We start from the raw sequence: 25,182 nt of genomic DNA on the forward strand, positions 1-25,182 counted from the left end.
TTACTGTCCAGAATTGTTGTAAAGGTTGTCTTGGACCAGTTGCCAAATACATTTAGTGATTTCTTACATAGCTCTTGATTTGGTTTTCATTCTTTACACAAAACTACATCTTTATTACTGTCAAATTTTGATATTATACGTCAAGGCTTTGATTCAGGCACCAAGTTTCTTTTGGTTTTATTGGATATATTAGCTGACTTGAGAGCCCTTGGCATTTTTCCACAATGCATTCCTGGTTTTCTTCTTTCTTGACTAATCGATTCTATAGGATATTGATTGGAGTCGCATCTTCTCTTCTGTACCCTCTTTCAACAGGAGTCTCTCAGGGTTCATCGCTCTCAGCAACTTTATTTAATATCTTCCTAGCTTCCTTGTGTTCTATTTTACAGTTTTTCTTTCCAATTACCTCCACAGTAGATTTTGTCTTCAATAAGCTCTCATCTTATCTGGTTTCAATTAAAAACTGGTTACATGAAAATAAGCTTGCATCAAATGTTGAAAAAACTGAAATAGTACTATTCTCCAGACTTAAAGTTGTTGATTTTCCATTGAATTTCCCTTTTGAGGAACACCCAATTCCCATCAGACTGCAGGCTTGAAACTCAAGTGTCTTAGTTAATTTCTCCTTATGAGTACGCCCATATATTAATACTTTAGTTCAAGGGTCATACTTTAAGTTGCGGATGCTCCAGTCTCTGAAGCCAGTATTATCCTACTCAGATTTTTGGACCATTGCACAATCATTAATTTTATCTTCTCTAGACTATTGCAATGTCCTATTCTTAGGACTACTAAATTCACATATAAGAGCCTTACAATTCATTCAAAATTTTGCAGCTCATCTAATTTCTGGAACTTCATTAAGCATACATATTTCTCCCATCTTAGCTGACTTACATTGGCTGCCAATTGCATGATGGATTAGATTTAAAGTCACTATGCTAATTTTTAAGGCCTCCTTGTATTGCTTCTGCCATTTGAAGATATCAGCTCTCATGGTCATTTCGCTTTGTTAATAAGGGTCTGCTGGACATTCCTTTGTTTGGCTGAATCCTGAGAAGGGATCTTTCACATAGCTGTCCTGAGTTGTGGAATACCATACCGGAAGAGATCACAAGTGAAAATGCTTTACTTTGTTTTCGCAAGTTCCATAAAACACATTTTTTCACTCACATTTGCTGACTGATATATTACAGTTGAAAGGCAAAGTAAATATTTTTACTTCTTCTTTTTATGCTTTTTGAAAACTGTTTTTATATTGTATTGTTTGTTTTGCATATATTGTCATTATTTTAATTTGTCTACACCAGACTGTTGTACCATGTTTGTTTTGTTTTATTCTGCTTACTATGAATGTTATTTTGTAATGTGGTGAGATCTGTGGATCAGTGAACTATACGTTTTGTAAATAAATAAATAAATAAGAGTATGATAGCTTAAAATTAAAGTGGCTAAAGCAAAGGCAACAAATCTTCATATTTGGAAACAAAATAAAAGTAAGAGGAAAACAAGACAGGTACAGTTTTCAAAAGAGGTGGTTAAAAAAGTAAGGAATGAGCATTTCTTTAGTTCTTCACCTAACATGACACATATTTCTCTTCTCTCTCTCTTTAAGTCCTATGCAGTAAATTACATGCGTATATGCTATTTTATAAATGTCAAGAATTCTTATTTTTGATTTTGTGAATATATTTTACTGGGGAACAAAGGAGCAGCCTATAATGTCTGAGAGAGTTGAGAAATATGTGCTGTAGTTATTTTAAGAACATAAGAACATAAGAAAATGCCATACTGGGTCAGACCAAGGGTCCATCAAGCCCAGCATCCTGTTTCCAACAGTGGCCAATCCAGGCCACAAGAACCTGGCAAGTACCCAAACACTAAGTTACGTTTGCTAATGGTAACATAGAACTTGCATACTTGCTGTTTTATAAAAGTTGAAAGTATACATGCATTTTACGTTTTGCATGCACATATATACATGGAAAAGGGCATTCCAGGCAGGACGAACAGTTACGTACATAGATTGCTATTTCAAAAGACATTCATGTACATTTGGCAACTTACTTGCGTAATCTTAAACCTGTTAATTATTTATTTAAAATGTATTTAAAACTTTTCTATACCGACCTTCATGGTTGAGGGACCATATCAGATCAGTTTACATTGAACTGGGGAATTGGAACAAAAACCATAGTTTGAACAGGAAGAACAAAGTTACATTCAACAAGGAGAATAAACTTGGAGGCAAAGACTGCTGGAATGAAAGGCTAAGAAATTAGAAATTAAATAATATAGACAATTGCTGAGTTCTTATTCCGAGTTTGAAGGGGGTGTGGAGATCTATTGTTCATGAACGGATCTATTGTTCATGAACATTATCTTCCAGAATGTAAACCAGACTAGCTTATTGTGAGTTATTGCTTAGATGGAGTGTCTGGATGAACTGCTGGGAACTCAGGTAGAAGAACCAGGGGGGTTTCTATGGCCTGTAGTGGGACTGGGTGAACTCATGAAATAATTGGTAATTTCAATTACATACGCATGTTTTAAAATCCACCAACTTATGCCTGCAAATTGGGTTTTATGCAAGTCCTATTTTATTTTATTTTCACATGTAAAACATACATATACATATTTTTAAAATAGGAAAAGTATGTGTTTTCAATAGAGATGTGCATTCGTTTTTGCCGAATTGGACAATTTCAACAACATTGTCTAATTCGGCATGGTTCGGAGGGCCCAAATCCCGAAACGGATTTTCCCCGAAATTTGGGAAAAATGTGTTTTTGGGTGAGCGCGGGGGGAAGGGCACATTTATTTAAAAAACAAAAACCCAAACCCAACCAAACCCTTCAAATTTACTTAATTACAACCCCCCCCCCCCACACCATCCCAATCCCTTCCCCCAAGACTTACTGAAAGCCCTGGTGTCCAGGGGGGTCCCGGGAGCGATCTTCCGCTCTCGGGCCATCGGGCCTGCCAGGAATCAAAATGGTGCTGGTGGCACTTTGCCCTTACCATGTGACAGGGGCTACTGGTGCCATTGGTCGGCCCCTGTCACATGGTAGGAGCAATGGATGGCTGGTGCCATCTTTGAAAATGGCTCGGGCCATCCATTGCTCCTTCCAATGGCACTGATAGCCCCTGTCACATGGTAAGGGCAAAGGGCCACCGGCGCCATTTTGATTAGTGGCAGCCGATGGCCCGAGAGGGAGAGACCGCTCCAGGGACCCCGCTGGACCACCAGGGCTTTTAGTAAATCTTGGGAGGGGGATTGGGATGGTGGGGGGGGGGGGGTTGTAATTAAGGACATTTGAAGGGTTGGGGTGGGGTGTTTTTGTTTGGTGCCTTTTGCCAGAAAAAAAAGAAAAAGAAACGTAGGAAAATGAAGTTTTCCACGAAGCGTCCGACCCGAAAACTTAAAACTAAGCACATCTCTAGTTTTCAATGTATTGCATGCATTCACATGTAAGCATCCATACGCACGTATGTTGTGGGGTAGACATGTGCATGTTTTATATCTGATATGTGCAGGTTATAAAATACTATAGTAGATCTACATGTGGTCATCTAGACATGTATATGGTGCCATATGGAATTGTTTGAAAGCTATCCTCATAATAAAATATGCATATGTCTACCACCCAACATATGTGTGTATGTGTGCTTACATGTGAATACCTGCAATGCATTAAAACCACATTTTTCAATGCACTGAATGTATGTACTTTTCCTACCTAATTTAGGCCTAGATTTATCAAAATGCTATAAATATAGCGGAAATAGTGCCTGTGATAATAAAGGGGGCGTGGTTAGGCTGAGAACTGTCATTTCTTATCACAGTTTGAGAAAGCAGCAGGAAACAAGGGGGATCCATGACATCCCAGAGGCAAATATAAGCACAGTTATGATAGCACACAGGCTCGCTCATTACTTTAAGGACCCTTGTCAGTTGCATAATGGAGATAATTACAACTGGATTTTATAAAACACATACCTGGTTTCACCACATACCAGGTTACAGCATTAAAGCTGGATTTTCATTTCCTACATTTACAGTGGAACTGAAAACAAATCAGAGGTTGTCATTTTTAAAGGATTACGCATGTAAATGCGCTTTTGAAAATTGCTACGACATCTGCTACTTTACACGCGTTACTCCTTTGAAAATTTCCTCCATAGAATTTAAAGCAAAAAATAGTATTTGTCAATCATTAGAAGCAGAAATAAATGGGAGTATATCACAAACGTAGCTGTCGCAAGTATGACTGTAAGGTAATGCTGTAGACTGCTCCTTATAAAATGAGGTGTAAATATAGTACAAAACATGGGATGTAGTACATTGAAAAAATACTTAATACTATCACGGCACAAACATTGAGGGTCATTTATGAAGCTTTTTCCCCATTCCATGTCTATGGGGAAAAGATGTGGGCAGTAAAGCCCAGTATGTGAATAATACAAGCAACTGATAAGATGTTCCCAACGATTGTCGGTATATAAAAATCTTAAATAAATAAATGAGCATACTTCTCCTGTCAATAGGTTTTCAAATGAATGTTGGTGTTAAATATAAAGAGTGCGGAATGACTGCATCCTGAATATGCACTCACAAGACAGTAGCTAGATAGGAACATTTATAGTTCCCCACTCTGGAAACGCTTGTTTGCAGAGGATTAAAGATACAGACTAGAATTAGAAAAGCAAAATGTATGCCAGGTTAAAAAACATTAAGACAAAAATACAAAACAAAAAAAACCCCTATTTACCCAAACCTCCCATCTAAACCCAGATGAAAGAATACAACGCTGGCCATTTTCTGAAACACGCAGACTGATGCATGGGCGCATATTGGCACATATTATAAAACAGCCTGCACACGTGTGCACATATATATATATACATGCACAGCCTCTTTTTCTATACTTCTTCACATGTGCGCATAGCGGGAGTTATGCGCATACTTGGTCGGCTTTTAAAAGCCGTTCAGCGTGTGCCAGCCAGAGTTTTGCACATATCTCCTGTTTTGGAAGCGCAACGAGCGAATGTGTTGCATGCCGCAATACCTTGTCTTGCAATGCAAAATTTTATTGCGACTAATGAAATTTACCCATGCAATGCAGTATTTAAGAAATTTGCCTAACCATGCCCCTTGTTTTACTGTAGTCACTAACATGTCATATTTGCTTGGAATTTATAGCAATTTGATGAATTTAGGAAATAGGTATAAGAACATAAGAAATTGCCATGCTGGGTCAGACCAAGGGTCCATCAAGCCCAGCATCCTGTTTCCAACAGAGGCCAATCCAGGCCACAAGAACCTGGAAAGTACCCAAACACCAAGAAGATCTCATGCTACTGATGCAATTAATAGCAGTGGCTATTCCCTAAGTAAACTTGATTAATAGCCATTAATGGACTTCTCCTCCAAGAACTTATCCAAACCTTTTTTGAACCCAGCTACACTAACTGCACTAACCACATCCTCTGGCAACAAATTCCAGGGCTTTATTGTGCGTTGAGTGAAAAAGAACTTTCTCCGATTAGTGTTAAATGTGCTACTTGCTAACTTCATGGAGTGCCCCCTAGTCCTTCTATTATTTGAAAGTGTAAATAACCGATTCACATCTACTCGTTCAAGACCTCTCATGATTTTAAACACCTCTATCATATCCCCCCTCAGCCGTCTCTTCTCCAAGCTGAACAGCCCTAACCTCTTCAGCCTTTCCTCATAGGGGAGCTGTTCCATCCTCTTTATCATTTTGGTTGCCCTTCTCTGTACCTTCTCCATCGCAATTATATCTTTTTTGAGATGCGGTGACCAGAATTGTACACAGTATTCAAGGTGGGGTCTCACCATGGAGCGATACAGAGGCATTATGACATTTTCTGTTTTATTCACCATTCCCTTTCTAATAATTCCCATCATTCTGTTTGCTTTTTTGACTGCCGCAGCACACTGAGCCGACGATTTCAATGTGTTATCCACTATGACACCTAGATCTCTTTCTTGGGTTGTAGCACCTAATATGGAACCCAACATTGTGTAACAATAGCATGGGTTATTTTTCCCTGTAAGCAACACCTTACACTTATCCACATTAAATTTCATCTGCCATTTGGATGCCCAATCTTCCAGTCTTGCAAGGTCCTCCTGTACTGTATCACAATATTTATATTATGTTAGGCATATGTGGCTGCAATCAACAAAAGAAAAAAGACAGTAGATGAATTTACAGTGAAAGCCCAATCCTAAAATGAATTTACATGGTAAAATCTGGATTTGGGAATTTATCTGGTTTGCTCACTAGAGGGAGCAAAATGATCAGAAGTGAAGCATAGGTCACATTATAACCATTGCCTCAACTTTAATAACTGCAGGAGGTACAGAAAGCTTAGAAGTTATAACCAATTTAGGTTAACTCTTTTTTTTTGTTTGTTGTAATAGTTTGTAAGCTGTTTGATTTTTATGTAATTATTTTAGTTGTGCTTTAAATTGTTACATAATTCATTGGATTTTTTAATAAACTGTGATAACAGTGATCGACGGGCAGTTTATCAGTTTGAATTATTATTAATAATAATAATAATAATAATAATAAATAATAGAGGAGAACTATTTAAAAGGAACGGAGAACAAAACTGAGAATATCCTAATGTCCTTGTGTAGATCCATGGTGTGACTGTCCCATCTAAAAAAATGTCCTACCAGATATAGAAAAGGACCAGAGAAGGGAGACAAAAATGATACAGGGGATGGAAAAGTTCACTTATGGAGGAAGGCTAAAGAGATCAGGGCTCTTTAGCATGGAAAAGAGATGACTGAGAGGGGATACGACTGAGATTTATAAAATCATGAGTGGGCTGGAACGGGTAAGTAGGGAACAATACTTTACTCTTTCAGACAACCCTAGGATAAAGGGACTCTCCATGAAACTAACAACCGGCAGATTTATAACAAATCGTAGGAAATATTTTTTCACTCAGTGCCACAATCGATCTATGAAATCTGTTGCCAGATGATGAGGTCAAGGCAAGTAACATAGCGGGACTCAAAAGAGGATTGGACAAGTTCCTGAAGGAGAAGTCCATAAGCCGTTATCAGCCAGGGAGACTTGAGCAAGCCGGCGCTTATCCCTGGGAGTGAGATACAGGAAATAGGGGATGTGCCAGGTGACCTGGACTGGCCACTGTCAGCGACAGCATGCCGGGCAGGATGGACCTTGCTCTGAGCCAGCCTGGCATGTCTTATGCTCTTATGTTGTGAAGGAAGATTGACGGTGCTATCATACGACACAGGCCAGTTCCTAGAGAGCCGGAAGTGCAGAGGAAAGGGAAAACAAGAAGCAAAGTTATCTTGCAGTCATGATACTGCACTACCTGATCTCTTTCCATGAAATGAAAAAGAAACGCACGGTAAAAGCAAGGCACACAACTTGCTAAAGGAGGCCCTTCACTTTCAGACCTCTTTATTTCATGTTGATTCTGCCAATAATGAAGCAGATGTTCGAAGCACATCCCAACAGACATGAAATGGGCACAGCTCCTCTGCAGGTCATGATTTGTACCTTTCCATTCAGGGTGCATGAATGCTGTTTGTAGTCTTTTGCAGGGTTACCATACCAACGGATGCTAGTTCTGGATAAAAGTGCCAAGTGTTTATTCACTGCTGCCACCTACGTATTATGTCCTTTTCAATTGCCATCAGTACAGATCAGTATCGGGTCCCTATGTGGCAGCTCCAACAGCCAATTAAATACTGTTTTGACAGAAACATGATGCAAAGCAAAGAGGCTTCTGCCACCCCGAGCTGCACCCGCAGCGTGCTAATAATCAGGTGCTTTGTTGGAACTGAATCCTGTGCCCCACCCTGAAGCTCAGTGACCCAGATACTCTCTGTTACAGGGGCGGACGCTGCCACTCTCAGAGACGTGCAATCATGAAGCAGCTAGGACTTGAAACGATGAGTTTGCAGGTGAGACCACAGCACCACATCTCTAAACGTTGAAGTGTGCAGGCATAAAAAGTTGCATTTATTTTGAGCCTTTCCTCCAAACTGGCTCCGCATTCACTTTATAACTGCAATACCCATGAAAAGCATATCATCTTGCCTCCACGAGGAGAGTCTAGCTATCAGTTTTGGTTCCTGCTCTGAATCTCCTCATGCAGAAAGTTAAGGACTGCACAGCAATATTGTTAGAATTTCGAACCAATTCCAGTTGAGTAATGAAAGACACAAGATGCTACTGTGATTGCCTAAGTCAGCGGAAATCCTCTGGACTGTGCACTAAGCACAGCAGGTTCAGCGCACCACTACTTGTGTATCTCTTGTCGTCTCTGAACCTTCTGGCACAGATCACTACTTCCTGGTGCAGCATCGATCCTCCCTCTGGCCGAGCTGAGGTAAATATATTTCTGTTGCTCAGTTCCGCGTCACTTTTTAGCTGCTCTGTCTCTCTGGTCTCCCGTAAGTGGCAACATGCTGCATTGCTAAGAGCAAGGCCACAAGGTCCACTCTCGGGCTCGACCTTCCGTAGCCTTTTCAGCTGTGGCACCAGGTCCCATCCTGCCTTGGCTGTTTCTCTTTAGCCAACCTGCTGCTTCTTTGACATGACGTTATATAAGGTAAATGTAGAGCTCTTACTGCAGTGATTATACCTGGGAGAGATGCTGTAAATGTGCTGGTTCCCACAGCAACTGTTCCCTCAGCAAACGTGAGTATAAAAAGCCCCCACTAGCTCTGAGTCTCTTGTTATTGAGGGACTAGAGACACTGTCTTCACCTTTCCTTCATTCTGCTCTCATCAGACAGAAACAGACAGGATAAAACTCACAGCATTAACATCCAGAGGAGCTGAGTGAGACAAGCACCTGCATTTCCTCCAGCACTGTAAATGGGATGTCTGTTAAGTTACGTGGATGCCAGACATACAGGGCAGGGTAGAAGTCAGGCAGCAGGCGCTCATCCGATGCCTCAATGCATCAAGGAGTTGGTCATCAATTCTGAATAAGTTCCAACATAATGGTCCACAAAACCAAACACTGCAGGTGTCACATAGCGCTATAGAATGATTAATAGGAGTGGCCAGTTCTGAAGGCCATGTACAACATTATGACTGGATAATTCTCATGTTGGGCCATTTCCTAGCGTGTAGCCAGATGGACTCAGGACCAGTGGGTATTGTGCTCTTCTGCTAGCAGATGGGAGACGGAGTCAGATTTCAAAGCTGATGTCACTCTAGATACACCCCTGCAGTAACCTCAGCTCCTCAGGATCTCTCCGTCTCCCAGCAGATGCGGACACTATCCCCACACTAGAACAGTGTTAATAATTACAGCATAGAAGAAAGAAAAAGAAGATTTACCTTAAAGAAGATCGAGCTCCGCTCTCCTGCGGTGAAACCTAAGGGTCCCTCCCCCAGTTGAGAATTCCTGAGTGATTTCCGATATCCCTCAGAGGTGTGCCTTGGTCTGGTAGCCGGTTCCCGACGTGGACTTAGCCCCAGAGTGGCTGAAAGGCAGCGGGTGCACAACCGAGCGTGGCGGTGAAGGTAAAGCCCTCTCCCCCGCAGCCGGAGACCGTCCCGGCACACAATTGGTAAGGGCCGAGACCAGGTAAGCAGAAAACTTTAAATTCAGGTCTCCGGTCTCCGAGGCTCGGATTGCCGTACTGATTCGATTTCTTTTCCGGTGAGGTAAAAGGCAGCACCGATCGGGTTGAGCAGACCTTGTTGCGCTAGATCCCGATCCGGTATGGGGGACCATGTGGAGACCCTCAGGGGCGCCATCTTACGCATGGGGGGGGGGGCGTCGGCACATCTTCCCTTCTCGACCGGTGGTACACATGGGGCAGACCAGGCGACAGATGCACCTAACTTGTGTGCATCCAGTACAGACATGCGCAAAGCTGCACACACAGCTGCGCACAAAACCGCACACACAACTGGGCCACACGCACAACTGAGCATACACCGCGTGCACAACCGAGCACACACAGCGCGCATAATGGAGCGAACCCCGCACGCACATCTACATGCACAGCCGCGTTTACAATTACACGTGCGCATTGAAGCTAGAGGCAATGGCACCGGCACCCAAGAAGGCCAGAAGGCACTCTCTTTGCACAGCCTGCCACATAAGAGCCACGCAGCCTGAACTGGAGTCCTGCCTGTGCCAGAATTGCGAGGAAGCACAAGGGGAACCAAAGCCTGGTCCCTCACTGTCTGGGAGCCCTCATGGGCTCCTACACCGACTCCCCCTGGGGTTAACATGGACCCAAGGACCTTCTCTTGGTTAGAATTTTTCCAAGGGCTACAAGCCCTCGTTCGGGTGCAATCAGCCCCGGCTGTGCCCCAGGCTCAACCCCTGCCAGAAGCACAAGATCCTTCCGGCCTAGCTTGGATGCCTCGGGACATGTCTCGCTTAACCAAGAATTTCCCTGACAGGGACCCAGACACCTCAGACGATGATGGCGAATCCATGGAAGAAGGAGAAATTCCTCCAGGCCTGGAACCATACCGAACCATGCTTCGCTTCTTCCACAAGGATGAACTACCAGCCCTTGTTTCCCAGACTCTGAAGACTCGGTATTCCAGGAACGGACCCAATGGCGGAACCAAAGAAGAACCCCATCCTGGTGGCCCTTCGTAAAGCCTCAATCTACTTCCCAATGATGGAAGCCATCCAGGATCATCGACCTGGAATGGGATGCCCTGGAGGCAAGCTTTAAAGGAGGTTGGGCCTTGGAAGCCACAGGCATTCCTTGGTTTCCAAGGAATGCCTGTGTTTCCCGAAAGTGGGCGCCATGGTCTGTGCTTTCTCTAAGCGAACAACAATTCCCATTGAGGGAGGGGCTGCATTGAAGGATACTGTTAGACGACTGGAATCCATCCTTAAGCAGGCCTTCAATGCAACAGCAATGACACTGGACATTGCCTCCTGCTGCGCACTGGTAGCACGTTCCTGCTTGCTCCTCTCGAGAGAGAGGCAAATACCTCCGGAACGTATACCGGTGAGACGATGGAACCTGCAGCAGCATTCCTGATGGATGCAAGCTCAGACCTGGTGCGTACCTCAGCCAGAGGTGTAGCCTCGGTAGTGGCAGCCAGAAGACAACTATGGCTACGGAATTGGTCTGCTGACATGACATCTAAAGCAAATCTCACAAGGATGCCCTTTAAAGGATCCCTCTTGTTCGGAAGTGAATTGGAGAAGTTAGCCAGCAAGTAGGGCGAATCCCCAGTGCCTCGGCTACTGGAAGATAGGAATAAAAGATATCAGCATCCCTCTCCCAGAAGAACCAAGGGCAGAGGCTCACAATGCTTTAGACCCTACAGGAACTCGCAGTTCCAGGCACTCACCCCTCCGGAAGGTCCCAGTCCTTTCGAACCGACAGACCAAGAGAGGAGCAGGCCCAAGGGCAGGCTCCAGCCATGCTCCACAATGAGAATGGGCCAACCCATCCACAGGAAAAGGAAATAGAGGGTTGACTTGCCCTCTTCTACCAAAGATGGGTCGAGATCATGTCGGACAAATGGGTATTAAACATCCTTCAAAAAGGTTACTCTCTGGAGTTCCGCAGCATCTCTCAAGACAAATTTATGATGTCACTCTGCCACTCCCACACCAAGAGACTGGCAGTGGAAGCCACCCTGACAAGACTACTCAGTCTGAAGGCAATAACTCTGGTCCCCACGCCCCAACAAAATATGGGACGCTATTCCATCTATTTTATCGTTCCCAAGAAGGAAGGATCATTCCGACCGATCTTGGATCACAAGAACATCAACCGTCATCTGCGGATACTACATTTCTGCATAGAGACTCTTCGCTCAGTCATAATGTCAGTGCAACCAGGAGAGTTTCTGGCCTCCCTGGACCTGTCCGAAGCCTACCTTCACATTCCCGTCCATCAAGATCACCAGCATTTTCTACGCCTTGCGATACTGGGTCACCATTACCAGTTCTGAGTGCTAACTTTCAGCCTAGCGACCACCTCCAGAACATTCACCAAACTTATGGTGGTCATGGTGGCAACACTGAAGAAGAAAGGGATCTTGATACACCCTTACCTGGATGACTGGCTGATCAGGGCAAAGTCTTCAGAAGAGAGCCGACAAGTGACCAGCAGAGTCAAATGCCTACTGCAGGAACTCGGTTGGGTCGTGAACACGGGCAAGAACATTCTGCAGCCCTCTCAATCCCTAGAGTTCTTGGGGTCCCTTTTCAACACCAAACAGAACAAAGTCTTCCTCCCTCCCCTGAAGAGAAGGAAACTGATGGAACAATTACGACGATTGATGACCAATGCATGCCCCAAAGTATGGGACTATCTTCAAGTCCTCAGCCTCATGGCATCAACCCTGGAGGTCATCCCATGACCAAGGGCCCATATGCGACCTCTCCAGTGCTCCTTACTGTCATGGTGGAACCCACTGTCCCAAGACTATTCAATTTGCCTCCAACTACCAGCAGAGGTACATTATCAGCTCCAGTGGTGGCTACAGGAAGACCACCTAAGCAGAGGAGCAAGCCTACCCCCCCCCCCCCAACTGGACCTTGCTCACCTCGTACATAAGCCTGCGAGGGTAGGGAGGCCACTGTCAGAAACTGATGGCCCAGGGACAATGGAACAAGGAAGAGGTGAAATGGACCATAAACTGTCTGAAGCTCAAGCAGTCAGACTAGTGTGCCTGCAATTCAGCCACGGACTCCAAGGCAAAGCGATTCGAGTAACGTCCGACAATGCAATAACTGTCGCTTACATCAACCGCCAGGGAGGAACCAGGATCCAGCAAGTGTCACGAGATAGATCCGCTCATGGCATGGGAAGAGATAAACCTACAGGGAATCTCGGCCTCCCACATCGCAGGGAAACACAACGTCTCAGCAGACGTCCTCAGCAGAGAGAGCCTGGACTCAGGGGAATGGATGCCATCGACCACAACTTTCCAACTGATAGTAAATCACTGGGGCCTCCCAGCCATGGACCTACTGGCCACCCATCTTAGTGCCCAAGTTCCCAGGTTCTTCAGCCGCAGGTGAGAGCTACACTCCCAATGGATCGATGCTCTCGTCCAGACTTTGCCAGAGGAAGACTTACTGTACGCCTTCCCCCCATGGCCGCTACTGGGCAAGGTCATCCGCAAGATAGAACATCACAGGGGATTAGTTCTATTAGTGGCCCTGGATTGGTCAAGATGACCATGGAATGCAGACATGTAAAGACTCCTTGCAGGAAACCCTCTGTGCCTACCTCCACACAGGGGCCTTCTCCAACAGGGCCCGATTCTCCACGAAGATCCAGCTTGATTCTCCTTTATGGTCTGGCCCTTGAGAGGACTCACCTGAAGAGGCCGTGATTGACACCCTACTCCAAACACGCATATTCTCCACATCCCTGTCTTACATTCGGATCTGGAGAGTATTCGAAGCCTGGTGCGAGGACCACGGGATACTCCCACGGACAGCCAAGATTCCCATGATTCTGGAATTCCTACAGGATGGTATGAAGAAGGGGTTGTCACTCAACTCCCTCAAGGTCCATGTAGCTGCACTGTCCTGCTTCAGGACCAAAGTGGACAGTGTCTGGCTATCTGTATATCCAGACCTGTAAATAGCCTGTATATCCAGACCTGTAAATAGCCTGTTACAGTTTTAATGCTTCTTTTTCATTGTCTCCTGCACTATGTATATTCCTCCCTGCTTCCCTTCCCTGTTGATTGTAATTTCAGCCTTTCAGTTACAATGTGAACCGGTATGATGTATGCTTACTAATGCCGGTATATAAAAGTTTTTAAATAAATAAATAAATAAATAAATAAATATCAACCCATCCGGATTTGACCCACTTCCTGAAAGGTGTTAAACAACTCCGACCACCCCTGAAGTGGCCGGTGCCTCTATGGAATCTTAATTTAGTATTAGACTTCCTAGCTAGGGATTCCTTCAGACCACTCATGGTCTGTCACTACGCCTTGTAACGTTGAAGATGGTATTCCTGGTGGCAATATGTTCAGCTCATCACATCTCCGAACTACAGGCACTATCCTGTCGGGAACCATTCTTAGGTTCACTCCTGGAACCATAAAGCTGTGCACTGTCCCTCATTTCTACTGAAAGTGGTTTCCCAGTTTCACTTGAACCAAACCATTATTGTACCATCTCTGGATGAAAATAAGGACTCAGTCCATTACCTGCTATTAAATAAGTTGACTTAGAAAATAGCTACTGCTATTACTAGCAACGGTAACATGGAATAGACTTAGTTTTTGGGTACTTGCCAGGTTCTTATGGCCTGGATTGGTCACTGTTGGAAACAGGATGCTGGGCTTGATGGACCCTTGGTCTGACCCAGTATGGCATGTTCTTATATACTTATGGAAGACTCATGCCTTCTTCACCATCTAAATGTTGGCAGACTCCTACAACGCTATTTGGAAAGATCGTAACAGGTGTGCAAAATGGACTGCTTGTTCATCCTTCACAGCGGGAAGAAAAAAGGAGAAGCGGCCTCGCGGGCAACCGTAGCCCGCTGGATCAAGGAAGTAATCAAGGCAGCCTACATAGAGGCAGGGAGGCCCTTACTACTACAGGTTAACGCCCATTCTACGAGGGCCCAGGCAGTTTCTTGGGCAGAAACCAAGCTACTGTCGCCCGCCGAGATCTATTGAGCGGCAACGTGGTCCTCCATACACACCTTCTCCAGGTTCTACTGCTAGGATGTTCAAGCCTGAGAAGATGCAGCCTTCACAAGGGCAGTACTAAGTGGGCCATGGGCAGCCTCCCGCCCTGCCCAGGAGTCGCTTTTGTACATCCCATTGGTCCTGAGTCCATCTGGCTACACGCTAGGAAATAGAGACATTACTTACCTGATAATTTAGTTTTCTTTAGTGTAGACAGATGGACTCAGCATTCCGCTGTTGTGACCGTCGCTGCCCGATGTCTCCACTACGCCCACCTTACCTCTTTGGCGACTCCCTCTTTGCTTGATGGAAGATTGGCCGCCGTGGCGTCATCTTGCCGACCTCCTCCGGCGTCCCCAGACCGGCTAGACACTGCACTCCGCCATGTTTCCCAGAAGCCTAAGGGCGTGCGCGTGGCGCGGCCCCAACTCAAGTACCAGCAGTGGCGTGAACCTCAGGGGCATCCCCCTGAGGTGACATCATCCTCACCGGATACTTAAGGTCTCTGAATTCGCTAACTAATTGAGTTAGCAATGGAAAGGATTCCTAGCTTCCTCCAGGTATCGCTGCGGATGGGATTCGCTCTCCGCATACCTTGCTACTCTGCCTCCTTGGACTTTACCAGAGGTACCCGCTCCTTGGGGGCCTTGCTCTCTCTCTTGTTTTTCAGGTCGCAGTCTGGAACCAGAATTCGCTCCTCGAAGGCCCACGTTCCCGGACTTGCTACCGAATACTACTTCTGCCAGGAAGTCGCCGCTGCCTACAACACCAGTGAGTTATCATCTCTCTCTCAGAGCATTCCCTGGAACCAGGTACTCGCTCCTTGAGGGACTAATTCATTCCAGCTCCTGGGCTTCTAAGAGACTATTGTGTGAGTGTTACCATCAAGGTTCTGTTCCTGAACTCTGCATACCCTGCCTACTCACTATATTCATTTTCTCTACAGCTCAGCCTTCCTGGGATCGCTGTTCCAGTGCCTGAGGGACTACAGCCCAGCCAGGCTCTTCCAGCTCACTACTGCCACCTCTGGTGGTTCTCTAAAACAGTTTAATAAAAGAATTAATGTGTGTCTGTCTCCATACTCTGAGCCTGACCGGTGGTCCTCTCGGGATCTTCCCCTGGGGGCGTGGTCATCTGCCACCGGCCCAAGGATCCACTCACAATTATCTCACACACTAACACCCGCCCACGGCTGCCCCAGAAAAGGAAAATCTCGGCTAGCAAACCTCGAGACTAAGCAAATATGGGTAAGCTGCAGCCTACCCCTAGTTCAAGATACCCACAGTTTGTCCGGTGTCGGCGTTAATTGGTTGAGTGCGCTGGGGATCTCAAGTCTAGAAATTTAGTTAAACCAGTTCAAGTTTTAATCAAGTTTAATCAAGTTATTTAAGCAAATATATATCCACAATGGCTTTTTCGAAGAGAATACTGAGGAGCCGAGGTTACTGCAGGGGTATATCTGGAGTGACGTCAGCTTTGAAATCTGACTCCGTCTCCCATCTGCAAGCAGAAGAGCACTATGCCCATTGGTCCTGAGTCCATCTGTCTACACTAAGGAAAATGAAATTATCAGGTAAGAAATTTCTCCAGTAAAAGGTTCACATCCTGCAAGGAGCCTTTATTGTACACTAAACAGGTCCTGCTGCTTAATAAGGAAAAATAACACACAGCATTTTACTACCAAGCAGGAAAACAGAGGGGAAAATGATTCTGAACGGCCAAATCTAGGAAAAGCAAGCAGCTGTGTCCAAGAGCCGCTGATGTGAGGAAGCATGCCTCCCCCACATACAATAAGAGGGTAATAGCTGCAGTGATAATTCAAATAAAAGGAACAGCGCTCACAGCCTGTGAACAGTAAGGGATAATCCATTGCTCTTGGAGTCGTTTAGCCAGAAGGCTCTGGCTGTAAAAGCAGAAAAGCTATTATCACATGCATACGTTCCATTAACTGCTTCGGAGGAAAATGCTATTATCAGTGAGTAGAAATGGCTATTGTGAAAGGATATTTATGGAAGTGTGCTCTTTCACATAACTGATTTCAATGTGCACAGATAGCACACACTGAAAAGTTAAAAGAATGCTTTCATTATATATCAATCCAATCTGGTGTGGAAAAATATACAGATTGTAATCATTCATGACATAAATATCCCATTGGGACTGTGCCATCACTTAGAAATAAGCGCCAATGACTATGATTGCTTTATTCTATAGACAGCACGGTCCCTGCTCAGCGGAGCCCGAGATCTATTTTTGGAACTGAATTTCATTGCCTTAGGCTTTGCTTTCACATATTTACCTCCAATCTTCTCCGAAGAGTGCAGGATATTAAATCCAGTTTATAGTGAGAACAGAAAAAACTTCCCTCTCATTCTCATTCATGAAGAGAGGGTTTGCCTGACTCAGCTCTACGGCAGGGGAAAAGCCAGGAAGTGTGGCAAGTCAAACAGTAGCTGAATGAGGAGTGATTCCTGCAGGTCTAAGAGAATTGGGCAGCTTCGGGTGCATCCCACCAAGAGGCACCGCTATCATGAGCTGAGGCTATTACCATGCTGATGCAGCCCATGGTTGAAGAGAGCGAGAAGGGATGAAAACCACTCAGAAGACATGACTTTAAAACAAGGGGCATGACCTCAACTGGACAGAGGTTTTCAGAAGTTTGGAGTTAGGAGACTAGATCAGAGGTTCTGATAATTCATCACTGCTGAGCAGATAAAGAGAGTCATTTCCAGGTGCACAGGCAGCACCCACAACTAAAAGCTGCATAAAGCTGGATAACCTGGATGAATTCCAGGGGGCATTTTGGGGCAGAATTAAGTCAGCCATCTAAGTTATCTGGCTCAGTCTGAGATTCAGAGTTAGTTGGATAACCCGTTCAGCTAACTCTAGCCATGCCATAGAGCAGTGCTAAAGTTAGACAGATAAAGTTATCAGGCTGCTACGTTCATCAGTGCCGCTGCACTGCTGAATATCCCAACAACGTTAGACAAATCACTTTATTCCAGCTGAATGGGCAGAGGCTAAAAAGGGACTCACATTCTGGGTGGTCCCTGAAGCATGGTAGCATCAGGGAAGTAACTTATAGGGTCATTTATCAAATCGCGCTATGGTATTTTCGCATGCGTAAACACATTAATGATTTTACCCAGGTAGAGAGTCCATCAAGCTAGAGTGAGAGAGCATTGCACAAATCTCATCTTTGGGTGAGTGTCCTCACTCTGAGGTTCATCAGATCTTCACAAGAGTGCACTGTTCTGTTCGTACGTCTCACTCTGCATGTAAAAGTGGCCCCTAACCCCTACACTGCTACCTAAACCTCACCTCGAGTTACTAGGTGGGCCTCCCATAGAGATATAAATAGCTACTACAAGGCCTTAAGGTAGTATCTCTTTCTCTCTCTCTCTCTCCTTGTGGTGAAATGAGCATGAAAAGTAGGAAATAAACACACCCCCTTTTCTACTGCATGCAATATTTACAGCTATTAGATAAATCTAGCTATTAGTTGGCTAGCACTAATTTTCAATTAACTCAGAAGTTACATATAAATATGAGGAAAATATCAAGGTTCGTATTCAGACACAGTCCAGATAGCAAAGTTAGCAGATAAACTTACCCAGCTAACTTTGGAAATATATTCAATAGTGCAGTCAAAGTATTGAATATAGCCGACTATCTGTGTGATGGCAAATGGAGCTATCTCTGAAGAGAGGGAGGTTTTAAGTGGTGTACCACAAGGATCGGTGTTGGGACCTGTCCTGTTCAATATATTTGTGAGCAACATTGCGGATGGGATAGAAGGTAAGGTTTGTCTTTTTGCGGATGACACTAAGATCTGCAACAGAGTGGACACGCCGGAAGGAGTGGAGAGAATGAGATGGGATTTAAGGAAGCTGGAAGAGTGGTCGAAGATATGGCAGCTGAGATTCAATTCCAAGAAGTGGAGAGTCATGCATATGGGGAGTGGAAATCCGAATGAACTGTATTCGATGGGGGGAGAAAGGCTGATGTGCACGGAGCAGGAGAGAGACCTTGGGGTGATAGTGTCTAATGATATGAAATCTGTGAAACAATGCGACAAGGCGATAGCAAAAGCCAGAAGAATGCTGGGCTGCATAGAGAGAGGAATATCGAGCAAGAAAAGGGAAGTGATTATCCCCTTGTACAGGTCCTTGGTGAGGCCTCACCTGGAGTACTGTGTTCAGTTCTGGAGACCGTATCTACAAAGAGACAAGGACAAGATGGAAGCGGTACAGAGAAGGGCGACCAGGAAGGTGGAGGGTCTTCATCGGATGACATACGAGGAGAGATTGAAGAATCTAAATATGTACTCCCTGGAGGAAAGGAGGAGCAGGGGTGATATGATACAGACTTTCAGATACTTGAAAAACTTTAATGATCCAAAGACAACGACAAACCTTTTCCGTCAGAAAAAAATCAGCAGAACCAGGGGTCACGAGTTGAGGCTTCAGGGAGGAAGACTAAGAAGCAATGTCAGGAAGTATTTCTTCATGGAAAGAGTGGTGGATGCCTGGAATGCCCTTCCGGAGGAAGTGGTGAAGTCCAAAACTGTGAAGGACTTCAAAGGGGCGTGGGATAAACACTGTGGATCCATCAAGTCTAGAGGGCGTGAAAACACTGCACGGAGGGCAGTAGCCTCGTCTAGAGGGCGTGAAAACACTGCACGGAGCGGCAGTAGCCACAGAGGCATTCAAACACTGCACGGAGCGGCAGTAGCCAGAGAGACATTCACGGAGCGGGATGCCAGTGGCCAGTAGTTGGTGTTCCACCTTCACGGAGCGGAAGGATGGAGGGCTGCTATCTCCAAAAAAAAACAAAAAACAAAAAAATAAAAACAGGGGTAGGTAAGAGTATGGGGTAAGGGTGTGGTCTGCTTGTTACAGCGGTTGCTACCCCTAATTGAGCTGGACGTTCACTTGGATGCAGATACGGCGCTGCTCTCTACATTGGTGGTGGGCTGGAGGGGAATTAGGGCTGGAGGGTACTGGAAGCCAAAAGTAACAGGTGAGAGAGAATAAAAGGGAAAAAAATGGATAAAGTGCGTAGCTTGCTGGGCAGACTGGATAGGCCGTTTGGTCTTCTTCTGTTGTCATTTCTATGTTTCTATGGAATATTGGAGTTAGCCAGTTATCTTACCCGGCTGACTCATCTCCTCCCAGTTACATCCCCAGAACGCCCCAACTTATCCACCTAACTTATTAGCTGCAAGGAACTTAGCCAGAGAGGTGCCCAAATATTCATTTAGCTGGCTAACTTCATGTTGTTTTAGCAGCAGGACTCAATAAACTGGAGAGAGGAAAGAAATGGGACATTTCTATTATTGGAAACCTAGTAGACTGTTACCTTAACATTTCAGCATGCAAAGAAAAGGGACAAAATTAGACTTCACGCTTGGCTGGAATATTAATAGCATTTTAACATCTTTCATTTATACCTGATATTTTAGCACATGGTGTAATAGCACCTCAGATTTGCACGTATTCAAATACTGAGAAATGCATTTATTAATAGTTCATCGAGAGCATAATTAAAACTTAAAACAATGAGAAGAGGAAGGAATAGAAAACTGTTTACCTTGAGAATACCAGATCTGAAGGAAGGAAACAGCCCTTGTTTTGGGGTTTTGGGCTGGGTGCAATTTTCTGAATATGCTCCTTCCCCTGCCTCTCTGTGATGCTAAGACTGCACACGGAGTTTATAGATACAGCATCAGAAAATATTACAATATCCACTTTAGAGTCAAAGTAATTTGATTGGACGTTGTTCATTTCCTAGAAATGAGCAGCTTCAGCTGTCTGGAATATTTGTTTCATCCTGAAAAGTAAAATTAGACTCTCTTAAAGGAACTTGCCTTGAGTTTGAGTTGGGAAAAGGAGAGTAACTTAATCCAAATCCAATGTACTGCATGCATGCAGTGGTCTGGCCTAACACGACACCCACATCTTTTACCTCTCTATAACTCAACCCATGTCTCCATCCTTAGCTCATTCTGCACCCACCTACTCCAAAGCTCATCACAGGCGTCATTTTCATAAACATCGATGCGCAAGAAAGCCATTAATGAACTTTTACCTAATACCCGTGGAGGTGGGGAGTCACACAAAACAGATTCCCAGTAAACCTCCAAGAAAACAGGAAGAAGTCACAAAAGTATTTTGTAAAGGTCACAAAACAATTTCGATGACATCATTTACTTTTGTCTTCATTGCAAACATCAAAGGACCTTAGCATAGCAATGAGTAGATTGTTTAACAATGCACCGTTTGGAAATGACTAATTATATAGAATTTATTAAAATATAATAGACACCCTAGGCTAACAACAAAAATATTTCTTGAAGGCCTGATTTTTAAAGCCATTTAACTATTATTTGGAATTATTACCCCTTTAACTATTGCTGATACTCTTGAACAGACATTTAAAGAAACAAACCTCTATCTTATTTATTTATTTATTTATTTATTTATTTATTTATTTATTTAACAGTTTTTTATACCGACCTTCATAGTAAATAACCATATCGGATCGGTTTACATTTAACAAGGGTATAACTGGAGTAACAATTCAAGTAAACGACAGATAACAATAGGTAGGAATAAGTCAAAGTTACAATCAACAGGGAAAGAGAACTTGGAAGCTTGCAACAAGCTGGAAAGAAGATAAGGCAGGAAATAAATATGAAGTGATGCCATAGAGCGTACGGGTTAAAAGCTTAAAAGGTGCTTTAACCTGGAAGTGTCAGAGTCCATTGTTCGTGAGTATAAATGCCAGACCGGAACAGTTACTAACCCACATGAAACTTGCCATCAACATGGCAAGTTTCATGTGGGTTAGTAACTGTTCCGGTTACTAACCCACTGGGTTAGTAACCGGAAAAAACCGGAAAAAAACTGGGAAAAAACAGAAATCATTTTGCTCAAGAGAAAACCTAAATCTAATATAAAAAATGTACTCTCCTTATCAAATAATGTCAGGACTGAATTAGTTGATTCAGTTAAAAATCTGGGGATAACTATCGACTGTGAATTAAACTTTAAAAAGCACATTTCTACAAAACTAAGAGACGGTTATTATAAACTGCTGGTCCTTAGACATCTAAAACCCTTATTAAACTATAATGATTTCCGATCTGTATTGCAGGCCCTTATACTGTCATCGTTAGATCACTGCAATTCTCTCTTACTGGGACTCCCTCAATCATCACTTCGTCCATTACAGGTGTTGCAGGATGCTGCGGCCAGGGTACTAATGAATTGCAGCAAGCGAGAACATATTACTCCAATTTTGATCAGCCTTCACTGGCTCCCCATAGCCCAAAGGATCCTGTATAAAACTTGCTGTATCCTCCACAAGGCTATTTACGCTCATAAGACAGATTGGTTAAATATTTCTATTCGCATGCGTACTCCACATAGATCCCTAAGATCCGCCAAGAAAGGACTGCTTTATGTCCCCTCAATAAATACCACACACTTAGCATTAGTTCGAGATAGAGTAATCTCTGTAGCAGACCCAAGCATCTGGAACACCTTGCCAGCTGAGTTACGATTCGAAACTGAGTCAAAAAAATTCAAGAAAAGGCTGAAAACTTGGCTGTTTGAGCAAGCCTTCATTGATAAAATTCAAGTTTAGCTTTTACTGTATCCTATGTTAATTGCACTGTATATGTGAATGTGTTTTTTTTTGTATTTAGATGATTATTTCTGTTGATGCATTTTAAGTTTTAAGGTTGTTGTACACCGTTGTGATGTAATTAGGAATGACGGTATATAAAATCTTTTAAATAAATAAATAAATAAATAAATTTAGGAATAAGAAATCCACACAAGACAGGACACAAGAAGTAGAGGCCACATTATAAAGAGTAAGGTGTACAACAGTGTTACTGAACTTTAGAACAATATGTTCCTACTTTACATAAATACCTAATAATATAATCAACTTAAACTAAATATACAAGCATCTCAAACCAAGCACACTCTTTTAGCAACATATTCCAGCTGCACTGAGGGATTATCATAGTTATTTCTGTTACGTGCAGGGGTTTTTCGTGTGCCAGAGGCAGGCATAACTTGCACGCACCAGCTAACTGCCAGCACGCGATCCCCCGGCCCAGCGTCCGTGGAGAGGCCTCTGGCCACGCCCACTCCCTGCCCACTCCCTGCCCACTCCCCGCCCATTTTTTCAAGCCCAGGGACTTACATGTGTCCTGGGGCTTCATTCAAAAGGCCACCAGGCCTTTTGAAAATAGGCCCGGCGCACGTAGGGCTTTGAAAATCTGCCCCATACTGTTTTAACAATATCTTCAGGCAATTAGTATGGTGCACTGGTGGTTTATAGTGGTGTGCAGGGCAAAAAAGTTATATGTTATGTCATTTTCTGTCATTTGGGGAACCAATTTTCATGTCATTTAGGTTTTTCCCAATTTTTTTCTTTTTTAGGTTTTGCAAATAGTGGGCCCCCCCGAAAACCTGGCCCAAGCTCCCCTTGCGCACGCCGAGCCTATGTTGCATAGGCTGCCGGCTCACGCAAAGCCCCGGGATGCGCGTAAGTCCCAGGGCTTTCCTGGGGGGGGGGGGCGTGGCGCGGCCAGCGCATCATCGGGGGTGTTCCGGAGGGCGTGTCATGGCCGGCGCATCATTGGGGATGTTCCGGGGGCGTGGCCGCAGTCTCCGGACCAGCCGCCGGACCGGACTATGGCGCGCCGGCAGCAGGCCCGGTGCGCGCAAATTACGCCTTCCTTGGGCAGGCATAACTTGTGCAACAAAGGTAGGAGGGGTTTAGATAGGGCTGGGGGGATGAGTTAGGTAGGGGAAGGGAGGGGAAGGTGCAGGGGGGGGGGGTGGAGGGAATGGAGGCAGTCTGCGTGGCTCGGCGCGCAGGCTGCCGATTTTGGGCAGCCGTGTGCGCACCAACCCCGGATTTCAAAGGATAGGTGCGGCTACGCGCATATCTATTAAAATCCGGCGTACTTTTGTTTGCGCCATGGGGTAGATTTTATAAATCTATGCCCGCGCGTACTTTTGTTCGCGCACCAGGCCAAGCCTATGCAAAATAGGCTCGGCGCGGGCAGGGGGGTTTTAAAAGGGTTACGCGCATAACTTATGTGCGTAACCCTTTTAAAATCCGGCCGAACTTTTATAAAATCTACCCCAGTGTGCACTAAAAATGTTAAAAGGGAAAACACATTTTGTGTTGTTTTTCTATTGCTTCATTTTGATAATGATATGAAATTATATAGACAAAATTGTTCACATTGTCATTTCACATAAATGCATATCCTTAGTGGTTTATGATAGTTTTCTCAAAATATATTTCCAAAGGTGGAGGGTCTGGTTTTATCCATGTAAGTGGCTCAGGGCTCTGGCACAGCAGCCTGTGCCGGGGTATGGGGCGCCTGCAGCTGGCCAGCGTGCACAAGTTACACCTGCCAGGCGTAACTTTTGGAGCAAAGGTAGGGGGGGGGGGATATTTAGGGATGGGGGGGTGGAAAAAAGTTCCCTCCAAGGCCGCTCTGATTTCGGAGCGCGTGCATGTTATAAAATCGTTCGTAGATTTGTTCGCGCCGGGTTGCACGAACAAATCTACGCCCGTGCGTAGATTTTAAGATATGGCCCTAACTATATGAGCAGACTTTATCCCACTGTGCACGGTTACATAAACACCCTCTCTAGAGACTGAATTTTCCTGTCCTTTTAAAAAGGATCAGCTCTGTTGGGGAATAAAAATGCCTGAAAAATTCAAGGTCAGGCTTGAACCACCAAATTTCAGTTTAGGCCAAGTTTGACATTATTTTTAAATTTACCTCTGATTCATTGAGGACATTTTTTAAACATTTTTCCCCGCAAATCTGAGAGAAATCGGACACATTTGACACAGATTTGCTGAGATGAGAGAATCTGTATTGAAATCAAGTGCCGCTGGCTCCATTAACTGGACGAATACTCCTGCAGATTTGATGATCTGAAGGAATATACATCAGACTTTAAAAAGGTTTATGATACTAATTATAAAAAAAAATAAATTGTGCAGATTCACAAACGTTTTAAACGGTTAACACTACCCTAATGCGGCAGACAAGGTCTTGATATGAAATAGACAGAACAGGATTAAAACATTGCCCACAGGGGCCACCGGCCTGGAATCTGTTTGAACTGTGGCAGATTTGCTTTTCATGAATTTGTGAATAGAAAAGGCAGCGGTGAGAGTCAGGACAGCAGCACTTCCTGGCTGCCGACGCCATGAGATTCTGGTGACGGGCTCGTGAGCTTCCACCGTGTGCGCAGTGCAGGCCTGGCATGGTCAGCCACTGCATGCTGGGAAGGCTAGCGCAGCTTATCCTACCATCCAGCCAAGAAGGCGGGAAGGGGGTGGGGAGGAGGAGGAGAACAGAGGTCTGGGTGGGCAAAGAGAAAGTCACCATAGACCCCTCCCCCCTTGACTTAGTACCTTTTATCTTAGAAAGGCACCAAGGCTTG

The 25,182-nt window shown here is 44.5% G+C and overlaps 1 protein-coding gene across 1 annotated transcript in view; it reads right to left on the bottom strand.

Annotated features, from left to right (window-relative positions):
• Positions 1-25,182, bottom strand: part of PCLO (piccolo presynaptic cytomatrix protein) — a 351,707-nt gene that overhangs the window by 12,296 nt on the left and 314,229 nt on the right. The gene's annotated exons all lie outside the window — the stretch shown is intronic.

Source organism: Rhinatrema bivittatum, chromosome 9, assembly GCF_901001135.1.
Source record: "Rhinatrema bivittatum chromosome 9, aRhiBiv1.1, whole genome shotgun sequence".
In the NCBI taxonomy this organism is placed as follows: domain Eukaryota; kingdom Metazoa; phylum Chordata; class Amphibia; order Gymnophiona; family Rhinatrematidae; genus Rhinatrema; species Rhinatrema bivittatum.